The sequence below is a fragment of the Pelodiscus sinensis genome, chromosome 4, assembly GCF_049634645.1.
Source record: "Pelodiscus sinensis isolate JC-2024 chromosome 4, ASM4963464v1, whole genome shotgun sequence".
NCBI lineage: Eukaryota > Metazoa > Chordata > Testudines > Trionychidae > Pelodiscus > Pelodiscus sinensis.
The window spans coordinates 116838837-116862106 of NC_134714.1; the positions used below are offsets into that span (position 1 = coordinate 116838837).

The 23270-nt window shown below is 49.3% G+C and overlaps 1 long non-coding RNA gene across 1 annotated transcript; it reads left to right on the forward strand.

Moving 5' to 3' along the window:
* Nucleotides 1–234: 234 nt before the first annotated feature.
* On the forward strand, nt 235–5192 carry LOC142829246 (uncharacterized). Its single transcript, XR_012903673.1, has 2 exons — nt 235–629; nt 2422–5192. It is a non-coding gene; the product is annotated as an uncharacterized LOC142829246 (long non-coding RNA).
* The last annotated feature ends 18078 nt before the right edge of the window (nt 5193–23270 follow it).

The following is a 23270-nucleotide window of genomic DNA, read 5'->3' on the forward strand; positions in this document are numbered from 1 at the left end:
AGGCTGTTGGACAACGCAAGCCCCCTTAAGGATGAACCTGACTCCAGTATAGGAATTCACACACACTTGCCCTGAATTAAGGCAGACTGAGAAGGTCACTAATTAACTCCACATGCCAGAGCTGAGTGGAAGCAGGTGGCTATGCAGTCCCCTGAATGAACAAGGAAGCCCCCCCTGAGGAGGAATGAGCTGGGCTGGAACTATAAAGGCAGGAAATTGGCAGTAGAAGGGGGCTAGAAAAGTCTGCAGTTACACTCTAGGCTGGAAAACCCCCACCTGGAGGAAGCCAGGAACGTAGAGCAGGGCTCTGGGCAAGGCAGGAAGGTCTAGCAGGGAACAGGCATTGACTGCTGGCTAGAGAGTCCGTGAATCAGAACCAGGAGTAGCATGTGGGCCTAGTGTCCCCTGCCAGCCCCTGGGGGGGTGGCACAAGAAAGCAGTGACTAGGAAGATTGCCTAGAACTGCTGAACAAAGCCTCTGGGGCCATGGCGTGACCTGGCTGGAGGACTAAGCCATGAAACAAGAGAGGTGCTGCAAACCCAGAGCGAGGGAGAGGCAACTGCAGGATGGGGCATCAGTCACGTGAGCTTTTCTCCCAGAGTCACCAGGAGGAGGCACCATGCTAGTGGTGAGTGGAACACCCTGCCACATGGAGTCAAAGCGCTTGGCTATGGCAGCTGCTCTCCATTACCCTGGCCTCTTGGCATAGAAGGAAGCATATTGATCCTGCCAGCAGGAAAAGGTGGGGGTCAACTGCCCCAGGGCCTGCATTTCAAAGGGTCTGGGGCTCCTGGAGCTGCCACTATAGGTACCCAGAACCCCAGGCCCTGTAAATCGCTCGCTGCCAGAGCCCTGGATGACGCACACTGGATGGTGCAAAGGACTGGATGGGGAGGGGGCACAGCACAGTGTGGGCGGTGCTGAGGGCTGGCTGTGCTGAGGCTCCACCTCTTCCACTCAAGGCTCCGCCTCTCCTGGGAGTGCAGAGCCAGCCAGCTGTCTGCTCTCCTGATCCCACCCAGAGTTTTAAGGAGCGATCACAGGGATGTAAGTGGAAATTTAGTCACCCAAAGGGGTTGTTCTTTTTCTGGCTCTTCTAGCAAGTGGCCACGTAATAGTGCCATGCAATTACCATGGAGGGATTTTCACAAGGAGTGAGATTTTTGCTGACCATCCTGACGGCAGTTTGCAGGTGACCCTTAGTTTCTACTTCCCAAAGGTGATGCTTTCGGAAGCACAAATCACTACGTTGCCAGAGCTGGCGAGTGTCAGCAGCAGGCTGGAGAAAGACTTAGTGCATTTTCTGCCCATACCCTCATTTTCCCCCCGCTCACTCTCAGGGCCAGGACTTCACCTATCATACTGAGGAGCATGGCTCAGGGGCATTAATTTATGCCTCTTCAGCAGCAGCAGGCTACACAGCAAGTACTTAAAATGCTCCTTTCAGGGCTGCTACCACTTCCATCAGTGCCCTGTCAATACTCCTTGCTGTCCAGGCTGAGACCAAACCTGAAGGCTGCTCTGATTTGTGTCAGTTGCCACAATGGGTTGTTCCAGCAGCTGGTGACTGCTGAGGGTGGCAGATGGAAGCCACTACCATTTTCCCATAGCTACGCTGCCTGCACAGACTACAGGGAAAGGGAGTGAACTATGAGCTGGTACCAAGGGACTCTTCCAACATGGAGGTCTTCCAGATTTACACAACTGGAGCAACACAAAGCAGCCCCACCATGCTGTAAGAATGGGGCCTTTACATCCACCCAGCACTTGAGTTTGGGGCATCCCCTGTTCAGCAGTGTGAGCGACTTACTCCTCAGCAGCACTTTGTTTGACGCCTAGTTGTACATATGTTTCTTTGGACAATCTTGTTGGTGTAGTTTCTGATGGTGGATGGTTTGACATGTTTCCAGCTGAGCTCCTGGTGACTACCCTGTGCATTATGGTGACCTCACACAGATGGAGGTGAGATGTCCATCTCTCAACTTTAACTGGTTGGGTGTTGGATTTCCAAATGCAAGGAAGGGTGACTTATGAGCTGAAACAAACTACAGGACTATATAGCACTTTAAAGACTAACAAGATGGTTTATTAGGTGATGAGCTTTCGTGGGCCAGACCCACTTCCTCAGATCAAATAGTGGAAGAAAATAGTCACAACCATATATACCAAAGGATACAATTTTTAAAAAAAGTGACCACATATGAAAAGGACAAATCACATTACAGAACAGAGGGGGAATGCGGGGGAGGGGGGGAGGAAGGTAAATGTCTGTGAGCTAATGGTATTAGAGGTGATAATTGGGGAAGCTATCTTTGTAATGGGTAATGAGCTGAATGCTCATATAAATGGCCTCTGACGGCCATTGAGAAAGAACTGCCCACTTGTCCAAACTGCTGCTACAACTTTGGTTTCTGTTGCAGGGTCTCATTTGCAGCATGCTGGAGGAGCTCCATGAAGCTGGATTTGAAAACGCTCAAGTTTGAGTCCTCAGCCTAAGCCATCACAGTCTGCTAATAGCTGATCTGTGCAAACCTCTTATGTTCTAGAGGCAGCATGGTCCAGTGAACAGGGCATTAGATGGAGTCTCAGGAGCCCTGAATACTATTTCTGGTTCTGCCACTGGCCTGCTGGGTGACTTGAGTAAGTCACTCCCCTGCCACGTGTTTCTTTCCTCTCCAGCTCTTTGTCTCTTTCCTATTTGGATTGTAAGCTCCATCGTTAAAGACTGTCTCTCGCTGCTTCGGAGCACAGGGCCTCGCAAGCTGGGACTTCTAGGCACTTCTTCAGTGCACAGAACTGTAACACTAAAGATAAGATCCACAGCTGATGTAAATCAGCTGGTAATTTTGTAGCAGCTAGCGCAAAATGTTCCTCCCTGTCACTGATCTTTCATGTGACTCTCACGGTTCCTGGAAATGGGTCTGGTTCTTGGAAACCCTTCTGGTACCATCACTACAACTTTACTCTGACTTGAGATGTGGTAGCAGGTTCAGGTTATTCTACACGACAGGCTTTACAATGGTGGCACAGCTCTGCCGCTGTGAGCTTTCCTGTGTAGCCACTTTATGCTGGCTGGGGAAAGCTCTCACCCCCAGTAGATATGTTGGTGGGAGATGCTCTTCTACCAACATAGTGCTGTTCATACCAGCACTTTAATCTGTGAAACTTTTGTCGGTTGGGTGCAGGTTTTTTTCACACCTCAGACCAACAAAAGTTTGCCAACAAAAGTGCTAGTGTAGACCTAGCTTCTGGTAATTCTTGGGTCTATTGCTTGTGTATCCACACCAAAATCTGCCATGGGCTTCTTGTCATGTTTTTAACCATTTTTTTTCCTTACATCGTATGTAGTTTGGTGCTCTCCGGGTTTCTGTGTGAATGTTCCTGGCATTCCCACACCCATGTAGCACCGTGGCTTGTTTCATCCTGTCCACTGCATAATTTGCTAATGTGTAGGCGAGGCTTTACCCACTGCGTAGTGTTATTTCATTTTCCCCCTTAGATCTATATAAAAGGCTACAAAACAACCTGGGACAGAGGCTGAGCTGCTGTAAACTAGCCATGAAGTGAAGGGAGCTGTGAAATCGATGCAGCTGTACCCATTCACTGTGGCTGAGTCTCTGACCCGGAGATGCTTTGCTGGTTTGATAGACCATTCTGGCTCAAACTCACCCCTGGCTGAGGCAGGTGCAATGTCATTCTCTACTCTTGAGTTGTGCCATTTTCTCCAGCAGGGATCCGGCCCCCTGTCATACTCCCTCTCAGAGCACCCATATTCCCCCTCCATGGCCAAGGAAGGCATCAACTTCTGGGACCCCATCCATCACCTCTTTTAGGTTTCCCTCCGTCCTGACTGCAGTATTGACAGGATACACAATCCCCTCTCTATACTGTGAATTCCCCAGCAAAACACATTGCTTCAGCAGGCCTAGGTCTCTGCCTTGATTTTTCTTCAGCGGCTATAAGCAGCACTGTCGCCCACTGGTATAAATTGTCACACAGGTTTTCTAAGCAAGCATGTTTATTCTTCAGGGGAAAAGTTTTACAGAGAAGCCAGGTTTTAAAAACTCCAACAGAATCTCCACCCGCTCTAATAAGCTGGCCAAAGATGGATCACTCTGGATCAAGCCTTCAAACCTCACCAAGAGGTTTTTTCAGCAGTTACAATTTCATAAGTCCTCTCGTTCCAAACAAGAACACCCATGAATTTGTGAGTCACTCGTTTATACAGTTTGGGCCTTTGATCTGGAGATATGTAATTTGTAGACAAAGGTCCCCTCCTTGGGGCCAAGCTTCAAAAGGCTAGGGTTTTGCACAACCTAAACCACTGTTTATTTCCTACTTGAAATCCCACTTGACTCTGTCTAGCACAGTGTTTCAAAGAGCCCTTTGAAGCCCTGGCTTTTCCCAAGCTTTACATTAGTCATGTCTCCTAGAGAAGTCGCCTCTAATCCCACAATAGCTCACAAACATTTGCATTTTAATACAATCAACTCCTAATACACTTAAACTTAATTCAGTTAGGGCTAATTGAATTCAGTAAGTTTTGTGTAAGTGGAGAGAATTGCCATATCAGACACACACACACACACACACACACACACACACACACACACACACACACACGTATGTCTCTGGCTGCTGCATGGTGTATAGTCTATGTGACTCCTCCACTGGGCAGTTGTGGTTCTGCTCTGCGACAGCCCCTCTGTTGTTTGTCAATTGAGCGCATGCTCAGTTCCTGATGTGCAGGGCCGTCCTGAAGGAAAATGGTGCCCTGGGTGAGCCTGTTTTGGTGCCCCCAGCCCCTGTCGGCCTATTGCCACCCATTTCCCCTGGCACCCATGGGCTCCCCAACTCCTGAACTTCCACCCTGTGCTCTCTTTACCACTAGCCCCTGCACTGTGCCCCATTTGCCACAACCTCTGCACAGTGCCCACTTCATCCCAACCCTTGCGCTTTCCTCCCATCTGTGCCCCCAGCCGTGCACTTCCAGCATGTCCTGCCCCCTGCCCAGTACCCTCCACCCCCTTTACCCAGGAACACCATGGCAGTTGCCCCTCACCCTCTGGCTACAGCGCCTCCTCCCCAGAAGTGGGCCCGCTTTGTCTAGCCCTGCTGATGTGCGTCTGTGCCTCGGACTGAGTCAGAGCTTTGCCCAAGTCAAGCAGTTTGGCAGCCCATTCTGAACTCCCCGTGCTTTGCTTTGCAGCTTGGCTCAAGTACCCACCGTGTGATCTTTCTCTGACCTCTATCCCCCATGCTGACACCTGGAAAGTTGTTTTAGAGGTGCATGAGAAGTAGATATGCACCACTGGACTCGCTTTACCTCACAGAACACATGAAAGGCCAAATCATGCTCCCCTACTCATGGGAGTAACACCTTTGGGATATTCATATGAATAAGGGGAAGCAACTCCTGGACCAAACTTTGGAGTCTGTGAGTTGTTCATCAGAGAAATAGATAGTCAAGGCATTTGGGGCATGACCTACTCCTGATTCCAGCTGCTTTGCGACGTTCTGGTAGTGCAATGCAGTCATATAGCCCGGCTGTCTGGTTCTTTGTGGATCCCCGTTGATGCAGCACAGGAAGAAGGGGTCATGGCTGGACTGTCACTATACCCCATGAGTCTGGGCAGTTGGTATGAGAGCAGCATTGAGGCTGCTCTGGTTTATGCTGGGACATGACCAGAGGGGATCATAGAGCTGTCTTCCTACCACCTTTATACACTCCCTGCAGCCTCTCTGGGCATCACTGGACATCCCTGACTTTCATCTCAGAGTGTGAGCCCAGGGTATTTATCTCATTCAGCTGGAATCCTGTTTGGCAAAATCCTTGAGTGGCAGGGTGACGTAAGAGCGCTCTTGATTCCCACCATTCACAATCTAGCTCCCAATATTTGTGTGTCAGCCTGGTCACATGTGCTTATACATGTCACAGTGCCTAAGAAGCACCCCCTCTGTCAGGAGAATCCATGCCGCTGTGCTCTGAATTCCCCAGGGTGCATTAAGCTCCTGGAATCTGAATGATGTCCAGTCACTACTCCAATTTCAGGATTCCTAGGGGCACGCTCAGGGTGCAGACCTTCACTCTGGCACCTCCTTCAAGTACTGGAACCTGCTGTGCAGCCTCCTCAGCTCTCTGGGTGCAGCAATGCCCCTTCACACCCCTCTCCCAGAATTCTGTCCTCAAAGGTGTGAAACTTGTGTGGACAGTATAATTCCCTCTAGGGCATGTGCTAGTTGTGAAGCACATGCCCTCTTTGCTCAGGGTATGTCTACACTACCCCGCTAGTTCGAACTAGCGGGGTAATGTATGCATACCGAACTTGCTAATGAAGCCCGGGATTTGAATTTCCCGGGCTTCATTAGCATAAAGCCGGCTCCGCCATTTTTAAAAGCCGGCTAGTGCGAACCCCGTGCCGCGCGGCTACACGCGGCACGGGTAGATAGATCGGAATGGCTATGTAGTTCGAACTATCTAGCCCGTGCCGCGTGTAGCCGCGCGGCACGGGGTTTGCACTAGCCGGCTTTTAAAAATGGCGGAGCCGGCTTTATGCTAATGAAGCCCGGGAAATTCAAATCCCGGGCTTCATTAGCAAGTTCGGTATGCATATATTACCCCGCTAGTTCGAACTAGCGGGGTAGTGTAGACATACCCTCAGTCTCTCAAGTGTATGCTCTTTATATTTAAAGTACAGGAGAGCACAGATCATACCAAACAAATAAATCCTAGAGGCAATGCCCATCAAGAACTCACTCATTCCTTGGCCGACCTTGAAGGACCATGTGATCAAAAGAAGTAGCTAAGCCAGCAGGAAACTATAAAGGAACTTGCAAGGGAAAGCCGGGGGGAAGCACCCATCTTGCATCAGATTAAGATGAGGGAGGTGCTGTGAAGGCAGACTAGACAATGGAAGAAGACAGGGGTGTGAATAACTCGAAGCGATATAAATGACACCAACCTGAGCATTGGAGTGGACAGCACTCTGCGGACGGGAGACCTTCTCCCACCAACATAGCTACCGCCTCTTGCAAAGGTGGTTTTATCATGCCCATGCGAGAGCTTTCCTGTGAGCATAGAACATTTTTACCCGATGCACCTGGCATCCGTGCAGCTGTATCCATGTAGCACTTCTAGTGTAGATTTACCGTAGCTATGGCACTCTGGGGTGGGAATCTTTCACTGCCCTGAGTACAGTCAACGTAATTCTTCAGTGTAGACCAGGCCTTAGTACATGTTTGTACAGGGCTGCTAGTGTGATGTAAGTAGCAATTCCTGTTCTCCAGTCAAAGAGTTACGCTAGATTCCAGACTAGAAGTCATCACATTGACCAGCTGCTTTGAATTCTCTGTGCCACAAAATCCATGAATTAATCTATGAAAATCACACTAGAAACACACCGATGCTCCATAGCACTTAGCGATCGCTGCAATGTAGCTATATTAGAGCTAGCAGCTATTCCCTGGAGCACTGTACTCCAAATTCTGACTGGGAAGGTGGTAACATCGACATCTGTGTAGCACTCCCATTTGCACTTGAGAAATAAGTCTTTCTGACACTACAGGACGCACAGAGAAAGCAGCTCATTTTATGAATCCCTGCTCTAGTACAATGGTATTAATTTAGCAGTTCCCATACAGGTTGGCCTATACCTGCATGTAATGGTAGATAAGATAAAAGTCCAGGGAATATAAAGGTAACGGACAGCCAGAACTAGGAATAAAGGTTCAGTGTTAGCCAGGGATGCCCCTAGAAGTTTTTTTGCCCTGCCCAGCCCCCTATTGGGAGGGGTTTCCCTCTGCCAGCTCAGGACCAAAGGGGCAGGAGCTGTAGAGAGCAGGGAAGGGAGGTAGCAGGGATTGCGCTCCGCCCCTGCACTCACCACCAGCTGCTGGAAGAGGAGCCACCCAGACCCAGCCTAATCTGCTTCCTTGACTCCCAGCTGCATCGCTCAGGAGCTTGGGGGATGGGGTGAAACCCCCCCGCATTCACCAATGGCAGGAAATGGAGTGAGATGGCTGGGAGACAGCGGAACAGGCTAGGGCGTGGCCACTCTGCTTCCTGCAATTGCTGATGAGATTGGGGCTGTTAGTCCCCGGAGGCCCATTGCTGTCCTTGGCCCCATAGCTCTGTAGGGACAGACCTGCAGAGGGATAGGGCTGGCCACCAGAGCTGGCATTGCCCCATAGGCAGCACACAGGTGCCTACAGCACCACAGAATTTGGGGTAATTTGGTGCTCCAAATTTCATGGTGCCCTATAAAGCTGCATACTTGAATATTGGCAACGATGGCCCTTATTACTGTTCCTGGTAGACTGGTGCTGATCTATTAACAGGAAATTTGTTTTAGAATGAAAGAAAGGCTCATTTGTTTGAAGCAAAACATTTTCAGGTCTTTGGCTTGTCTGTGGGTAGCAGGTGAAACATCCCCAATTCCAACTAGAGCAGGGCAAAACTTTTGGACCAAATGTTTTTCACCAAAAAATGCAGAGACTGTGACACTGAGACATTTTGTGAATTCGCATTGATTGCTCTCAATTGTTCTGCTGGGGAAGGGGGAGGAGAGGTGGAATGTTTGAAAAAATCATTTTCAAAATGAAACATTGGTGGGGTTTTTTTGCTTAGAACTTTCCTTTAAAAAATTAGGACATTTTAAAATACTTAAAATCAAAGCTAAATCTGTTGATTTTGCGCAGCGTTGTTGTAGCTGTATTGGTATAGTAGACAGACCAGGTGTATGAGGTATTGGCTCAACTTTTGCTGGTGAGAGAGACAAGCTTTTGGGCTTATACAGAGCTCTGCCAGACAACCACAGGTAAGTACAAGGTGGAACATAAGCAATTAACAGAGGGATGGCTTGCAGTGTTCAGAGAAACACATGACCATTGCAGCAGCTTCTCTGAGCAACAAGCAGGGGTAGGGCTGGCAGGCAGGGAGCCTGGCTGGGCTTCAGGCTGGTTCTGGCAGCTTGGTGGGGCAATATTCTGCCAGCCCCTGAGTTAACACATATTTCAATAGAGCAGTGTTTCCCACTTTTATATGGCCACGGAATCCTTTTTAGCTGAAAAGATTTCAAGTTCTGAGCAAAAGAAAAAAAAGACCCACTGCAACTTGTCGAAAAAAAAAAAACCATGCCAAGTCCCACCTCAATTTGTCTCTGTCTCTTTAAGAGGAGGCGGGGACGTGCCAGGTTCTCACAGAACCCTTACTTTTGCTTCGCAGAACCCCGCGGTTCCACAGAGCACCAATTTGGAAAGACTGCAATAGGCCATTCAAGGTGACCTATTAACATCCCTCCAGTCATAGGGAGGAAAGGGGGGTGGGAGAGGGCTTTATCAGTCCTCATCTTGAAAGGAACCTGCACACTTTCAAGAGAGCACCATGGGAGCTTAAATCCACAACTTTTCAAGACATTAAATATCATGGGCTGAACAGAGATACTGGATTTATGGCTTATTATAACAATCAATCATCCAATAATAAGCCCCCTACAGTTGCTCCTCCCACCCCCAAACATTATTCAAGGTAGCCTTTAATGAATGAAAGCACCACTGGGGATTCAACTCTTGTGATGGAAAGTTTGCAAAACCATTGGCCAAATTCCAGAATGCAGACAGATTGCATCAGTTTTCTCCCTACAACTGTGGGTAAATAGGGAGAAAGCTTTGGAATGAGTCATGACTACCTTAGAATAATTGCAGAAATCAGAATATAAATTTGGGAGGAGTTTGTTCTATCATCTCTCTCTGAGTGAGAGTAATTTGAACCAGATGTAATTTGAATCAAAGGGTGGTGATAGTTTCTCATTCTTACACAAGAAGGCTCTCCAGGGCAGGAATATTCCCATTTTTAATCTCTTCCGAAACTCTGCACACACACAAAAACATGTGAAATGAGCATCTACTATCATTTAAAAACATCCCCACAGCTGTCCAAGGCAGAAGAAAATTGTGGCAAGGGGCAGGACTCTGCTTGGACCAGATGAGCAAAGGGTTAATATCAGTTCAGTTCCCACCCCTGCCCCTTTGCATAGTTGCTCAGAAGGACAATAAACTGGGAAGAGAGGGTAAGATAAAGCCTATGGAGAGCTGGAGTCTGAACTGTGTGCTACAAGCCTATGCTGAAACACAGAACGGAACGGAGGAGTGTTTTTGTTCCTCTTTTTCTCTTGGATGTTTTATTCTGCGTTTAAGCATCCTTTTAGGAAAACCTTTCCTGACTGCATTTATGCCTGGGTTCATCTGATTCCACCTCTGAGGAATCTATTAATTTCAAAGTTAGGCGTTGTCCTTTTTGTGTGTGAATATTCATGCCCTTCTAGATGGAAATTCTGGTCACATGCAGTTGAGTAATTGTCTATGATGTTTGCTAAGACATTAAGAAGAAAACCATTTTATGTCTAGCTAGTCCAATAATAATGGGCCACTTTCTAGCTCAAGACCTCCAAGCATTTCACAACTGTTTATTAATGAAGACTCTTTTGGGGCATGTTAGTATTTTTAATCTGAAATTCACTGATGGGAAAAAAATTACCCTAAATCTATTTGTTTCAGAGACCCATGTTCAAAACTATCCAAGTCACATTTGGAAATGGGACTTAGGTCCTTCTGAAATTGTACCTTTAATGACTTGATCAAGGTCACAAAGGAGGCCTATGGTAGAGTCGGGAATAGAATTCACATCCTTGGACATCCAGGCCAGAATCACAAGAGACTCAATCCTTTCTTATAAACTCTATATCTGCATGTGACCCTGATCCTGCATGCTGCATCTCGGAAGGTTCACACTGAAATCAGTGGAACCCTGCATAGGTGAGGAGATCCACCCATGCTGGGCTGCTGGCAGGACTGGAACCTGTGAAAGTGTAACCCACTATTTTGTGACCCCCTCTGTGCCTGATCCATAGGAACTATAACAGACTCACCTTCTCTATCTACAGCACCTGGCTCATAGAATCATAGAACTGGAAGAGACCTCAGGAGGTCATGAAGTCCAGCCCCCGGCCCAAAGCAGGACCAACCCCAACTTAATCAACCCAGCCAGGGGTTTGTCAAGCTGAGACTTAAAAACCTCTAGAGTTCCTGAGCTATACAGATTCCTTCCTTCCTTCTTTGACAGGGTAACAAGCTTTGTGCATGGAGGGAAGTGGTAGGCGTGGTAAATCTTAGTAAGGCGTTCGATACTGTTTTGCATAATATTCTCAGAAATAAACTAGGGAAATACAGCCTAAATTGAGCTACTGTAAGGTGGGTGCATAACTGTTTGGAGAATCATTCCCAGAGAGTAATTATAAGGGTTCACAGTCAAGCCAGAAGGGCACATCATATGAGATCCTACAGGGACCAGTTCTGGGTCAGATTCTTTTCAATATTTTCACCAATGATTTAGATAATGGCATAGAGAGAACATTTAGAGGATAGGACTGAAATCCAAAATAATCTGACAAATTAATCTGAAGTAAGCAGGATGAAATTCAACAAGGACAAATGCAAAGTGTTCTACTTAGGAAGGAACAATCTGTTGCACATGTACAAAATGGGAAATTATTATCTAGGATGGAGCACTGCGGAAAGGAATTTGGGGATCATGGTGGGCCATAAGCTAAATATGAGTCAACAGTGTAATATTGTTACAAAAAAGCAAACATCATTCTGGTATGTTTTACAGTAAGCGGGACACGAAAAGTAATTCCTCCACTCTACTCTGTGCCTGAGTTGGAGTACTGTGGCCAGTTTTGGGTGCCACACTTCAGGAAAGATGTGGACAAACTGAAGTCCAGAGAAAAGCAACAAAGATGTTTAAAGGTTTAGAAAACATGATCTCTGAGAGAAGATTGAAAAAAAACCCCTGCGCTTGTATAGTCTGCAGAAGAGAAGACTTAAGGGCTACGTCTAGACTGGCATGATTTTCCGCAAATGCTTTTAACGGAAAAGTTTTTCTGTTAAAAGCATTTGCGGAAAAGAGCGTCTAGATTGGCACAGATGCTTTTCCGCAAAAGCACTTTTTGAGGAACAGCTTCCATGCCAATCTAGACGCGGTTTTGCACAAGAAAGCCCCGATCGCCATTTCCGCCATCGGGGTTTTTTTGTGCAAAACAGTTTTCAGCTGTCTACACTGGCTCTTTTGCACAAAAGCATTTCCGGAAAAGGGCTTTTGCCTGAACGGGAACGTCAAAGCATTTGCGCAAGAAGCACTGATTTCGGATGGTAGAACGTCAGTGCTTTTGCGCAAAATCAAGCGGCCAGTGTAGACACCTGGCAAGTTTTTCTGCAAAAGCAACTGCTTTTGCAGAAAAACTTGCCAGTCTAGATGCAGCCAAGGGGAACATAACAGTTTTCAAGTACATAAAAGGTTGTTACAAGGAGGAGGGAGAAAAATTGTCCTCCTTAATGTCTGATGATAAGAGAAGAAGTAGCGGGCTTAAATTGCAGCAAGTGAGCTTCAGTTAGACATTCTGAAAAACTTGCTAATTGCCAGGGTGATTAAACACTGGAATAAATTGCCTAGGAAGGTTGTGGAATCTCCATCATAGAGTTTTTAAGAACAAGTTAGACAAACACCTGTCAGGGATGCTTTAGGTCAGAGGTGGGGAACCTTAGGCCCAGGGGCCAAATGTGGCTCCCAGCTTGCCTGGACCCAGACCCCGCGGCTCACGAGCACCCCCAGCATTGGGAAGCCTGTGCTGGTGCTCCAGCTCCTCCACTGTCCCAATGCAGGGCAGGAGCACACAAAATCTACTAGGCTGCCCTCCCCCAGGCTTTGGTGTGTGAGGGGAATGTGAGGACACTCTCTCCTTCTCAGTCAGGGACCATGGTTTTTTGTTTTTGGTTTGGGGTTTCTTTTCTTATCACTTGTGTGCGGCCCCTGACTGATTTTTCTGTGGGTCAATGGCCCCCGACCCACCCCTGCTTTAGGTGGTGCATGGTCCTGCCGTGAATGCAGAGGACTGGCCTAGATGATCCCTTCTAACCCTACATCTCTTTGATTCTCCTTGCTCCAGAGGTTCTCCATCATGACCAAGATAGTGGTTGCTTTTAATCCCATGCTCATTGCTGTCAGTCACAGCTGGGATCACCATTACTAGAGATACCCCAACTTGTTGCAGATAAAATTATTCAACATTTGCTGCTGTGTAAGTGGAAAGAGCTGAGTACTCCCTAATCAGAAACCCACAATGGGCTGGTCATGGATTGCATTCACTTTGGCCTAGATCTCTAAAGGTATTTAGGTGCCTGACTCCCACTGATTTGTAGATATAAATAACCTTTGAGGATGTGAGTCTTTGTGCCTGCCCCTGCTTCAAGACAAAGCACCTTTAAAAGGCACCCTTGCAAAAAAAATCGGCCACATTCAGGGCAAGTGAGTCAAACTGGACAAGAAGGGTTGTGTAACTCATAGCTTCTTCCACCCCCCTCAATATTCATTTCATATCAAGTTAGGCTCCATCTAAGGCACACACCCACTTTCCAACCTGTAATTTCCATCCCCACCCTTACATCCCACCTGCGGCCAGGAGAGAACATGTGGCAAGGAAAGCAAGGAACTGGAGTGAATAGGAATGAGAGTCGCTAAAGGAGGCCCCTGCTTACAGTGCCTCCTGGTTCCTGTGCATGTATTCCCATAGTCTCATTCCCATACTGGGGAGTGGCAGCAAGGAGGTCTAAGGGAACTGGAGTGTCAGTGTGTCTGAACTTGGAGCTAGAGAGGTGACTGTCCCAGCTCATGCCAAGTCACATTGGGTTAACACACTATAAATAGTAGCATAGCCAGGGCAGCAGCTAGCAGCAGGCTGGGCTAGCCGTGCCGAGGACATACCCCTGGGACCTAGGCAGGTTTGTATTTGGCACTGCTAGGCTGTGCTACCGCTGCCCACCCTACCATGGCTACACTACTGTTTTTAGCATGCTAGCTCAACGGGAGCTAACACAAACCTGTCGAGTTTCCCCCAGCTCCAAGTGCAAGGTCCCCTTCATGGTAGGGCATCTCACGCTACCTTCCACGTCACCTCTGCATTTGGCCCCGTGAGTGTCTGCCCGGTCGATAAACCCTGCCCACTAACCAAGGGGAGAGATCAAAAAAACTCTGGGCATCAAGAGCTGTTCTGAATGAAGCCAATTGAACATTTGAGGATCAGACCCCACTGGCGGCTCCTGTGAGGATAAAGCTTTTTCCTGCAGCCCTATGGGAAGGCCGGTGCGTTCTGGAACGACGTAGTCTGTATACGACCTGCAATCCACACCCACCAATTAACACATACAGCAACTGCACACAGTAAGGTCAGGCAGGAGCACTCAGACCCTCCTTGCTGATCTCCTGCACAATCCGGAGCCAAACATTTCTGAGCTGTCATGTGTCTGCCAGCATCTGCTAGCAAAGGGGTTACAACAGCCTGATTCTGGGACACCAAAGACTGGCATGGGAGGTCTTAACCAAAAGCCAGGGTCGTGCTGATCAGTCAGGGCCATCCCTCGAAGTTTTGCTGTCCTATGCAGCCCCCGGGGGAGTGCTCAAGGCCATAAAAGCAGGAGCTGTGGGGAGCAGGGTAGGGAGGCAGCAGGGGCTGGGCCCGCCCCTACACTCACTGGCAGTGGCTGGAAGAGGAGCAATCGGGCCCCTTCTCCATTCTTCTGACTCCCCAGCTGCATCGCTCGGAGAAGGGAGCTTGGGAGAAGGGATGGAACTGTCTCCTTCACTCACTGGTGAGTGCAGGGCGGAGGGGAACAACCCCTGCTGCTGTTGGAACAAGGCCTCTACTAATCCCCTGGGCCACACAGCTAATGGGAGCAGGGAAAGGGGAAGCAGAGGGATTGTCCTTGGCCCTGCATCCCCCCTATGGACAGCCCTGCTGGGCACAGCCTGTGGGCAACCCCAGCTGGGGGATGGGGACGGCTGCCGGTGCTAGTATCGCCCCATACAACACGTGCAGCTGCCTACGGCACCATGTGAGGCATTTTGGTGCCCCAAATTTCATGGTGCTCTATGCGGCTCTGTACTCTGCATATTGGCAGAGACAGCCCTGTGGTCGTTAATAGCAGGGGCGGACATAGGGCAGGGCAAGCGGCGCGTCTTCAAAATCACCGCACATGCGCTGTGGCAAAGGGGGGCCCCGCAAAATTGTGCTGCCTTGGGCCCCGCAAAATGGTCATCTGCCCCTGGTTAATAGCATTGTGAAATGTGCCTACCATGGCAACGACTAAGGAGGTCTGCATGTAGACTGAAAATACGTTGTTAGTTTCTGTGTCCTAGCAGAAAAGGAGAAAGAGGTCATCTGTGAGACAAAAGTTGTTTATTTGCCTGTTTTTCTGTCAGCATGTCAATTAAATATGGTCTCATAAAGTGTCTCCCATCATCCATCTAAGCTGGATGCAGATGAAGGACTGAAAGAATGTTAGACAGGAGTTAACAGACAGGGGAAGAGAGCCTTATTGTGAGAGACACTGCCTGGTCTATACTGGGGAACAAAGAAGACACCGAATCACCCTGCACTTAGGGAGCCAGTAAGCAGTGCAATTACAGTCATGAAAATGGGTTCACAACCAGTCTAGGTTGCAGGATTTCAGTGAGGAAAAAAAATTCATTAGTTTAACCCTAATAGTAAAACTAAATCTCAAGAAAGCATATTATGATTTTGGTTTACATTTAACCATTTTTCCCCCTATTAGGCTTACTCAGTAGCTCTTGAATCTTGCATCATGCATTTCTCCTTGTTTTTGTAATGAATATGTGTCAGTGCAAGTGATATTAAGCAAGGTGCTGATCCTGAATTGACTCACACAAGCTGGTGTTTATACTGTTCCCTTGGGGAGAACAGATCTGGCATTTGTGTGTTCAGTACATAAGGGGCTAAGCACTACCAACCCTCAAAGTTGGGGATTTGGATGCAACTATTGATAACACGCAAGGCAAAATAAGGGCTGGCCTACTACACCAGAGGAAAGTGTGTGGGTGGCTCATGGGAGTAACAACGTGACGCACAGTCTTGAGTACCTTAAGAACAATCAAAGACTTCATAATGGAGCTTGAGCTCAGTAGTTCTAATAGCTGCTAGCTTTAATCCAGCTCCTAGGATGTAGTTCCTAATTTGAGCAAATTCCTATTGATATCAGTGGGAGTTTATCTTGAGTCCATCAGAAATAACACTAAAGTAAGGACCTAACAGTTTGGCCTAGGAAGTCTGCAATTCCTTATTTAACCACCTTTAGTTAGAGTTCTAAACATTACTGTTACTATGTATGTATTTACAACGTCTGTCCCCGTGCCCAGACCAGGTGATGTCAGGGAGCTATAACACAGTCTACCCTGCATGACAGCTCTCTGGCCTTTGTTGTACAGTTTCCTGAAAGTAAATTGATAGATACATTCATGGAGGATATGTCCATCGATGGCTCTTGATCAGGAATGGTGTCTCTAGCCTCTGTCAGAAGCTGGGAATGGGTGGCAGGAGATGGATCACTTGATGATTTCCTGTTCTGTTCATCCCCTCTGGGGCACCTGGCATTGGCCACTGTCAGCAGACAGGATACTGGGCTGGATGGACCTTTGGTCTGACCCAGTACGGCCGTTATGTTTTTATATTTGTAGGTGCATGCTTGAATACTAGTTAAAATCCCTCTCTCATGTTAATGTTTTAACTGTGTTGTTAAACTCTGTAAAGTATTTTGGGATAGCATTTATATGGAGAACTGTAGTAGGGTGGCTGCCCCAGTGCTAGGGTTGCCAGATGGTTTCAACAAAAATACCGGACACACTTAACATTACACCACAATCTACAGTATATCTTATTTAGAAAATACCGGACATTTCTATTTTCTCATTTCTATTTTCTCAACAGAAACCTCAAATACTGGACTGTCTGGTTCAAAACAGGACACCTGGCAACCCTGTGCCCCACTCTGGCAAGGGAGGGGTTAAAGCAGGCCACAGGGAGCCTGCACAAACCCTTCCAATCAGAGAGGGGCTTATAGGGAACCAGTCAAAGGGTGGTTTGCTGGGGCAGCCCTTACATAAATTAGCTGCTCAGCAGAGCTTAGGACAGTTGGGTCCTGACCAGCGAAGGGGAAGAAGCACCTTGGGCAGAGCTGTGCTGGGCAGGTCCAGGGGAGGGCAGAGAGAGGCTCTGGCCTGATACCTGCCAGGCAGTGGCCTTGATACAAGGGCCTAGAAAGTGCTGTGGTCACAGGGAAGTGGCCCCGGAAATAGGAGCTGTCAAGGAGAGTAAAGGAGGGCAGGACATAGCGGCCGCTGGGACTCCCCTGCCTGGGTTGCCCCCTTCCCTCTTGTACCGCACTTTGCCACACAGAGCGTGGCCTATACAGACTGCGGCTTGCCCCTGAGAATGGGGCTAAACCGGGGTGGGCAATAAAACAGCGGTGGTTTGCCAGGGTTAGCCCTGGCAGGCCACTGCCGCTATATTTACCTGCATCACCATAGACACTGGTGATCGCAGCTCCCAATGGGAGCAATGGGAAGCGGCATGGGCCAGGGCCTAACCCTGCAGGCTGGTATTTTTCCACCCCCGGGCTAGACTTTGAGACTACAGTTGGCCAGGGTGGTGGGGGTAAGGACTGAGGACTGCCGAGAAGGGGGAAAGACTGGAATGGTGGATGCTGCTGGAGGGCAGTGTCCTGAAGCAGAGGCTACAGGCCAAGAGAGCAAGGTGGGTCCAGAGCCAGAGGATGGAGATCAGAGTGGGAGGCGGTGCAGCCCCATGGATAGCGGGAGGTGCCTCCGCAGTGAGTTGGCCTGCTACAAGGAGCCTGTACTCCTCATGGCCTCACCCAGCTAGAATCAGCATGTTCTTTATCAGCCTTTGCACTCATAAACTAAGAGATGCTGCATTTCCACAAATGATCTGAACTCAGTTGCCATTGGGTTGGCTGAGGAGACAAGTTCCAGTAGGCCTGGTCTGTGGCGTGCCATGTCAGTCACCAGGTGATGAATTTCTTCACTGGGTCTCTCATACGGTTCTTTCTCTGGCTCCATTGGCTAGAAGGAGCGGGCTGTTCCCAACACTTTCAGAAGGAAGTTTTCTGCCTCACAAATCTGACCCAGATCCCAGTGCCTTGTAAAGCTGGTTTCTGTAGAGAGCAGGGGGGCCTTACATATCTCTTTCCAGGACAACAGGACTACGTGGACTCAGCTGAGAAAGGGGAAGGTGAGCAGGATTGAATTATCCTGAATTACATAGTTTTTTTCTGGCTAGAAGTCATCTTCCAGATATCACTTATGACTACAGGAATAATCCACCCCCCCCCCAAAAAAAACCCCAACAACCCCTGAATAATCCCAGCATTTCAACTGTAATGTGTCTGACACAAAGTCATTCATGTAACTTTCCCAGTAGCAAAACATGCAATTGAAGTTCCTTGGAAATCTAAAGAGCTGCTCACAAGCCAGCTCTGAAGCACTGCACTCCTGGCTCTCGTACCACTGGAGATAGCCCCCACTGGCTCCTGGGGTAGGCACCAGCCATATTCGTTTTTCTCTTTTGACTTAGGTGCTATCCACACAAGCACTTGTCAGTTAAATGGATGCTGCTCAAGGGTTGGACAGCACTATGGCGGCAGGAGATGCTCTCCCACCAACATAGATACTGACACTTGTTGGGTGTGCATAGAGCACCTCCATGGAGACCTTGCTGTAGCACAGGTACAGTGGTACAGCTGTGTCACTATAAGGCCTGTAGTGTTGGCACAGCCTAAAGCAACTTTTTTTATTGTGCATAATTGTGGCAGGTTTGAGTTCCACAGCTAGCTGGCAACAGTTGATCCAGGTCTTCCAATATACAATCATATTCTCCACCTTAATAACCGTCTTTTTCTTTACCTCTTTCCTCTCCTTCTTGCTGAATGTGGAGGGTTTTTGGAGTGGGGGGTGGGGGTGGTTTTTGTTTTTTAGAGTTTATTCTTTCAATCCTGGTACCTTTGTTTTGTATTGAGAGAGACAAGATAACTCCCTTGTCCTAATGCCTCTTGTACTGTCTGATTTGTCATGTTGTTTGCAACTTTATTTGGTTTGCTTTTGAATACTTTATTTCACAACAATACAAAGACTCTGTATCATACAGAGCTGGAGGCCAAAATATTCACATTTGGGAAGCCAACTCCATGATCTCTAAGCAATAGGTTTACAATGAGCTTGAAATGCAGCACGCTGTTTACCCATGACCTGCCATACCAGTCCTTCTAGTGCTGTGTCCTGACTCATAGTGGCCAGTCCCAGTTGCTTCAAAAGACGGTGTAAAAAATCCTGTGGGGTATTTCTGGGTTCTGTTACTGCCTGCCCTGTGACTTGGGGTGGGGGGTCTTCGTGCTATGCAGCTGTGGTTCAGATCCCTGATGCCAGTAGCCAGTTCAAAAGATCTCATCCTGGCTCCCGCCACCCCGTTACTCATTTCAGAGTCCTTCAGCTCCTGAGTCTCCCCAAATAGTTCTCCCTGAATTGTTAACCCCAGACACTTACATCATTCCCCTGTGGTTCGTCAGTGAGGAGGCAGCCTGACTCTGAGTCTGCGAAAGTTGCCATTACCACCGGAGCAGGGCTCTCGGCAAAGGGGCACTCATGGCTTCTGAGGCAGGGGGATGTTACTGTGCGCACTGACTGGACATCGGACTGGATTAGCTGCAGCTCCTGCCTGCAGAGCAGTTTTGAGACCAGCTATTTGGGAAGGTCCAGGGGTTCGTGCACCACTAACTCTTACAGTTATGTGCTGGCTGAGGCAGCACTGGTAATGGAGAAGGACGGGCAGGCAGAGCCACTGGGGAGAGACACTGGGGTCTGATGCAGACGAACTATCCAGGAAACAATAAAAGGATGGTGAACTCAATGCTAGGGCCAAATCAGATGAAGCTGTTCACCTATCTCAGCCAGGGGTATGTGAACCACAGGGATATGCCGAGGTTTTTCCAGGGAGTCTATCAACTCATCTAGCTATTTACCTAGTTTTACAACAGGTTACATAAAAAGCACTACAGGTTGGACCTCCTTGGTCCAGCAGTCTCGGAACCTGACTGGGCCTAGATGAGGGATTTTGCCAGACCGGGGGCGATCATTTCTGACCCCCCTATCACTGCCTTCCCCACACTGCCACCTCACCGGGCATCCTGTCTCCCCGCCTCTTGGCAGCCCAGCTGGGCCGCATGCCGGGTTCCCACACCCCCACCCCACCCCACTCTCACCCTCCACAACACACCGGGCTCCTGTCCCGCTCCCCCTCCGCTGCAGCACACCCAGACTCTCTGATCCTGGAACCTGTATCAACATCAGTACAAACTAAAATTTCACAGAGAGGATGACAGGCATATACTGCTCTACATACTATACAGGGAAATGTACATGGGGTATTTGATTTATTGGATTATATGGCAAACATGAGAAAGTTAGCATTCCTTCAGTAATAGCTAGCTTCACACTTCTGTATTTTATATCAGATTTTGTAAGCAGCTTTAAGGGAGCTGAAACTGAAGGTACACAAGACACATCATTCTGCTAAAAGGGTTGAGAATCGCTGTCCTGGACCACAGGCCGGAGCCATGAGCACCCCAATGGTGTTTTCCTGCCATAGGACTCAGTTCTGCCCCTAGACTGAGGGTAACGTTGAGGCAATTGACTGACATAGGAGCCAGGGGCCTCCAGATCTGGGTCTTCAGTGATGGTGCTGAGCTGCTGCAGGTGGGTGGAGAGAGAGTGAATGGCCTGCTGGACAGGAGCTGTGACAGAGGTGGGAGGAAGTCGTCTGCCATGAGTTCCTTCAGTTTGAGGAGCCTGTTGCATCCTTGGGGTCCCCCTCTCATACCCTTTGGCTGTAACTCTCCTATGGCTGCACAAGGAAGGGGCCTGAGTGTGACTCACAAAGGGTGGCCCCCAGTATTCCCGCTAATTGTTTCCATCCATGTGTGGAATAAAATTGTGTTGTGTGCACGAGGTGTGTGTGGATGTGCACCACCAGTAGAAAAACACATTGCTGGCTGTGGGCATTCTGTTAATCAGCTGGTGGATTTGAATCTGTCCTGGGTGCCTGCACAAGTGCCCAGCTTACAGTGAACACTCCTGGCCTCCATGATACCCTTCGTTGTCATGGTGGGACGTGACTTGAAAGCCTTCCTCATATTCCCTGGGTGTCAGGGGATGAATTGAGGGCCTTGAACTGAGTAGTGCCATTGGTGGAAGGGTGGCCGGGTTCTCTGGCAAGGCCTGGGGTCACACTGAGAGGTGTGTGCATCTGGGCACTGCAAAGAGGAATCTCAAGAGGATGGCTAGGGCTTTGCTCAAGAAGGGAAGAGAGTGGCCAACTGGCAGTGTTTGCTTAAGTCACCCCAAGCTGTTATTAGGTCTTAAAACTTTCCCACTAGGTGCAAGTGGGTTTTGCTGACATTGCTAGAGCAGACAAGAGACACGGGGGAATGGAGAAGCCCTTAGGTTTAGGACAGTTAGGTCCTGGGAGTTATGCTGAGTCACTGGTAGAGCAGGCTGGTGATGACACATGCCAGGGAGGTAGGAGTTGCTCTCAGTCAGACAGTGAGCTGGGATTTACGACTGCTTCCTCGGGGCAGTTTTGCTAACTTGATGTAGAGCTGGCATGTTCCCACACTCCCAGGGCAGAAGGGACAGGCCCCTACCCATGGGCGAGCTGGGGTTCTGCACATTTCCATCTTCCAGGCATGGAGGCGGGGAGAAGCCTGAGGCAGAGAGACCTCTCCAGGCAGCCAAGGTGGGAGTTTCATGTAGGACTAACTGGGCAGCCACTCTTGGTTAATAAGTCAGACCTCTGACGGAACTCACGTGCAGTTCTGTGCTGGCTAGCGTTTGGGAAGCCACTCACTACCAGGCATCTGAGCCAGCAACAAGGCCTTCTGAGGGGCTGAGAGCAGCAGGGGCCAAACACCTGAAATCAGCCAGTTTGAAACATGTGCCAAAGGTCTATATTTTCAGGAAGTGCTGAACACTTGCATGGAGCTGGGCAAAAGTTTACAGGCAAACAGTTTATTCCCTGAAAAGTGCCATTTTAGTTGACCTGAAACTTTGCAAACTGGCTGAATAGGTTTGGCCAGAAAGCACTTTGGGGGCTAGATACACAAAATAGCTAGAGGGAGAGGTGCTTCCCTGATAACTTTTAGCCTAATGGTACAACTGGGAGGGGTAGACAAACTCTAGAATCCTTACACAAAGCCATGTCTCCCTTAGCCCAGTGCAATGTCCAGACCACCAGGCTGTCGGCCATTCTGGGTGAGGTAGCTTGCAAGCTCTCTGTGCAATTTGCTTCACGTTTTATAAAATCCTTGAACAATCACAGGGGCAGAGAGCAAGAAAGTCACTACAGGCAGTCCCCGGGTTACGTACAAGATAGGGACTGTAGGTTTGTTCTTAAGTTGAATCTGTATGTAAGTCGGAACTGGCGTCCAGATTCAGACACTGCTGAAACTGACCGCCAGTTCTGACTTACATACAGAATCAACTTAAGAACCCCAGGCGTCCCCAAGTCAGCTGCTGCTGAAACTGATCAGCAGCTGATTCCAGGAAGCCCGGGGCAGAGCAACTCTGCCTCGGGCTTCCTGTAGTCAGCGCTGGTCAGTTTCAGCAGAAGCTGACTTGGGGACGCCTGGGGCAGAGCAGCTGGGGTGCTACTGGACCAACCCAGCAGCACCCCATCTGCTCTGCCCCAGACGTCCTGATTCAGCCGCTGCTGAAACTGACCAGCAGCGGCTGAATCAGGACCTGGGGCAGAGCAGCTGGGGTGCTGCCGGGTTGGTCCAGTAGTGCCCACGGGCGCTGCAGGACCAATCGGCAGCGCCCCAGCTGCTCTGCCCCAGAGTCCAAAACAAAAGCCTGGTCTGCTGGGGGGGGGGGGGCACACTAGCTGCGCCCCCCCCCCAGCAGACCAGGGACACGGGGAGCAGAGCCGCAGTGGCAGCGGGGTGCCGCGCCTCTGAGGCTTTGCTCTGGCAAAGCCTCAGAGGCAGGGACCCCGCCACGGCTGCGGCTTCAGTCTGGGTGCCTGTGGTCTGCTGGGGATGGCCCCCAGCAGACCACAGGCACCCGGACTGAAGCCGCAGCCGCGGGGGGGTCCCGCGCCTCTGAGGCTTTGCCAGAGCAAAGCCTCAGAGGCGCGGGGAACCGCCGCGGCTGCCGCTCCAGTCTGGGTGCCTGTGGTCTGCTGGGGACGGTCCCCAGCAGACCACAGGCAACCGCCGCTGCTGCCGCTTCAGTCAAAGCGGCAGCAGCGGCGGTTCCCCGCGCCTCTGAGGCTTTGCTCTGGCAAAGCCTCAGAGG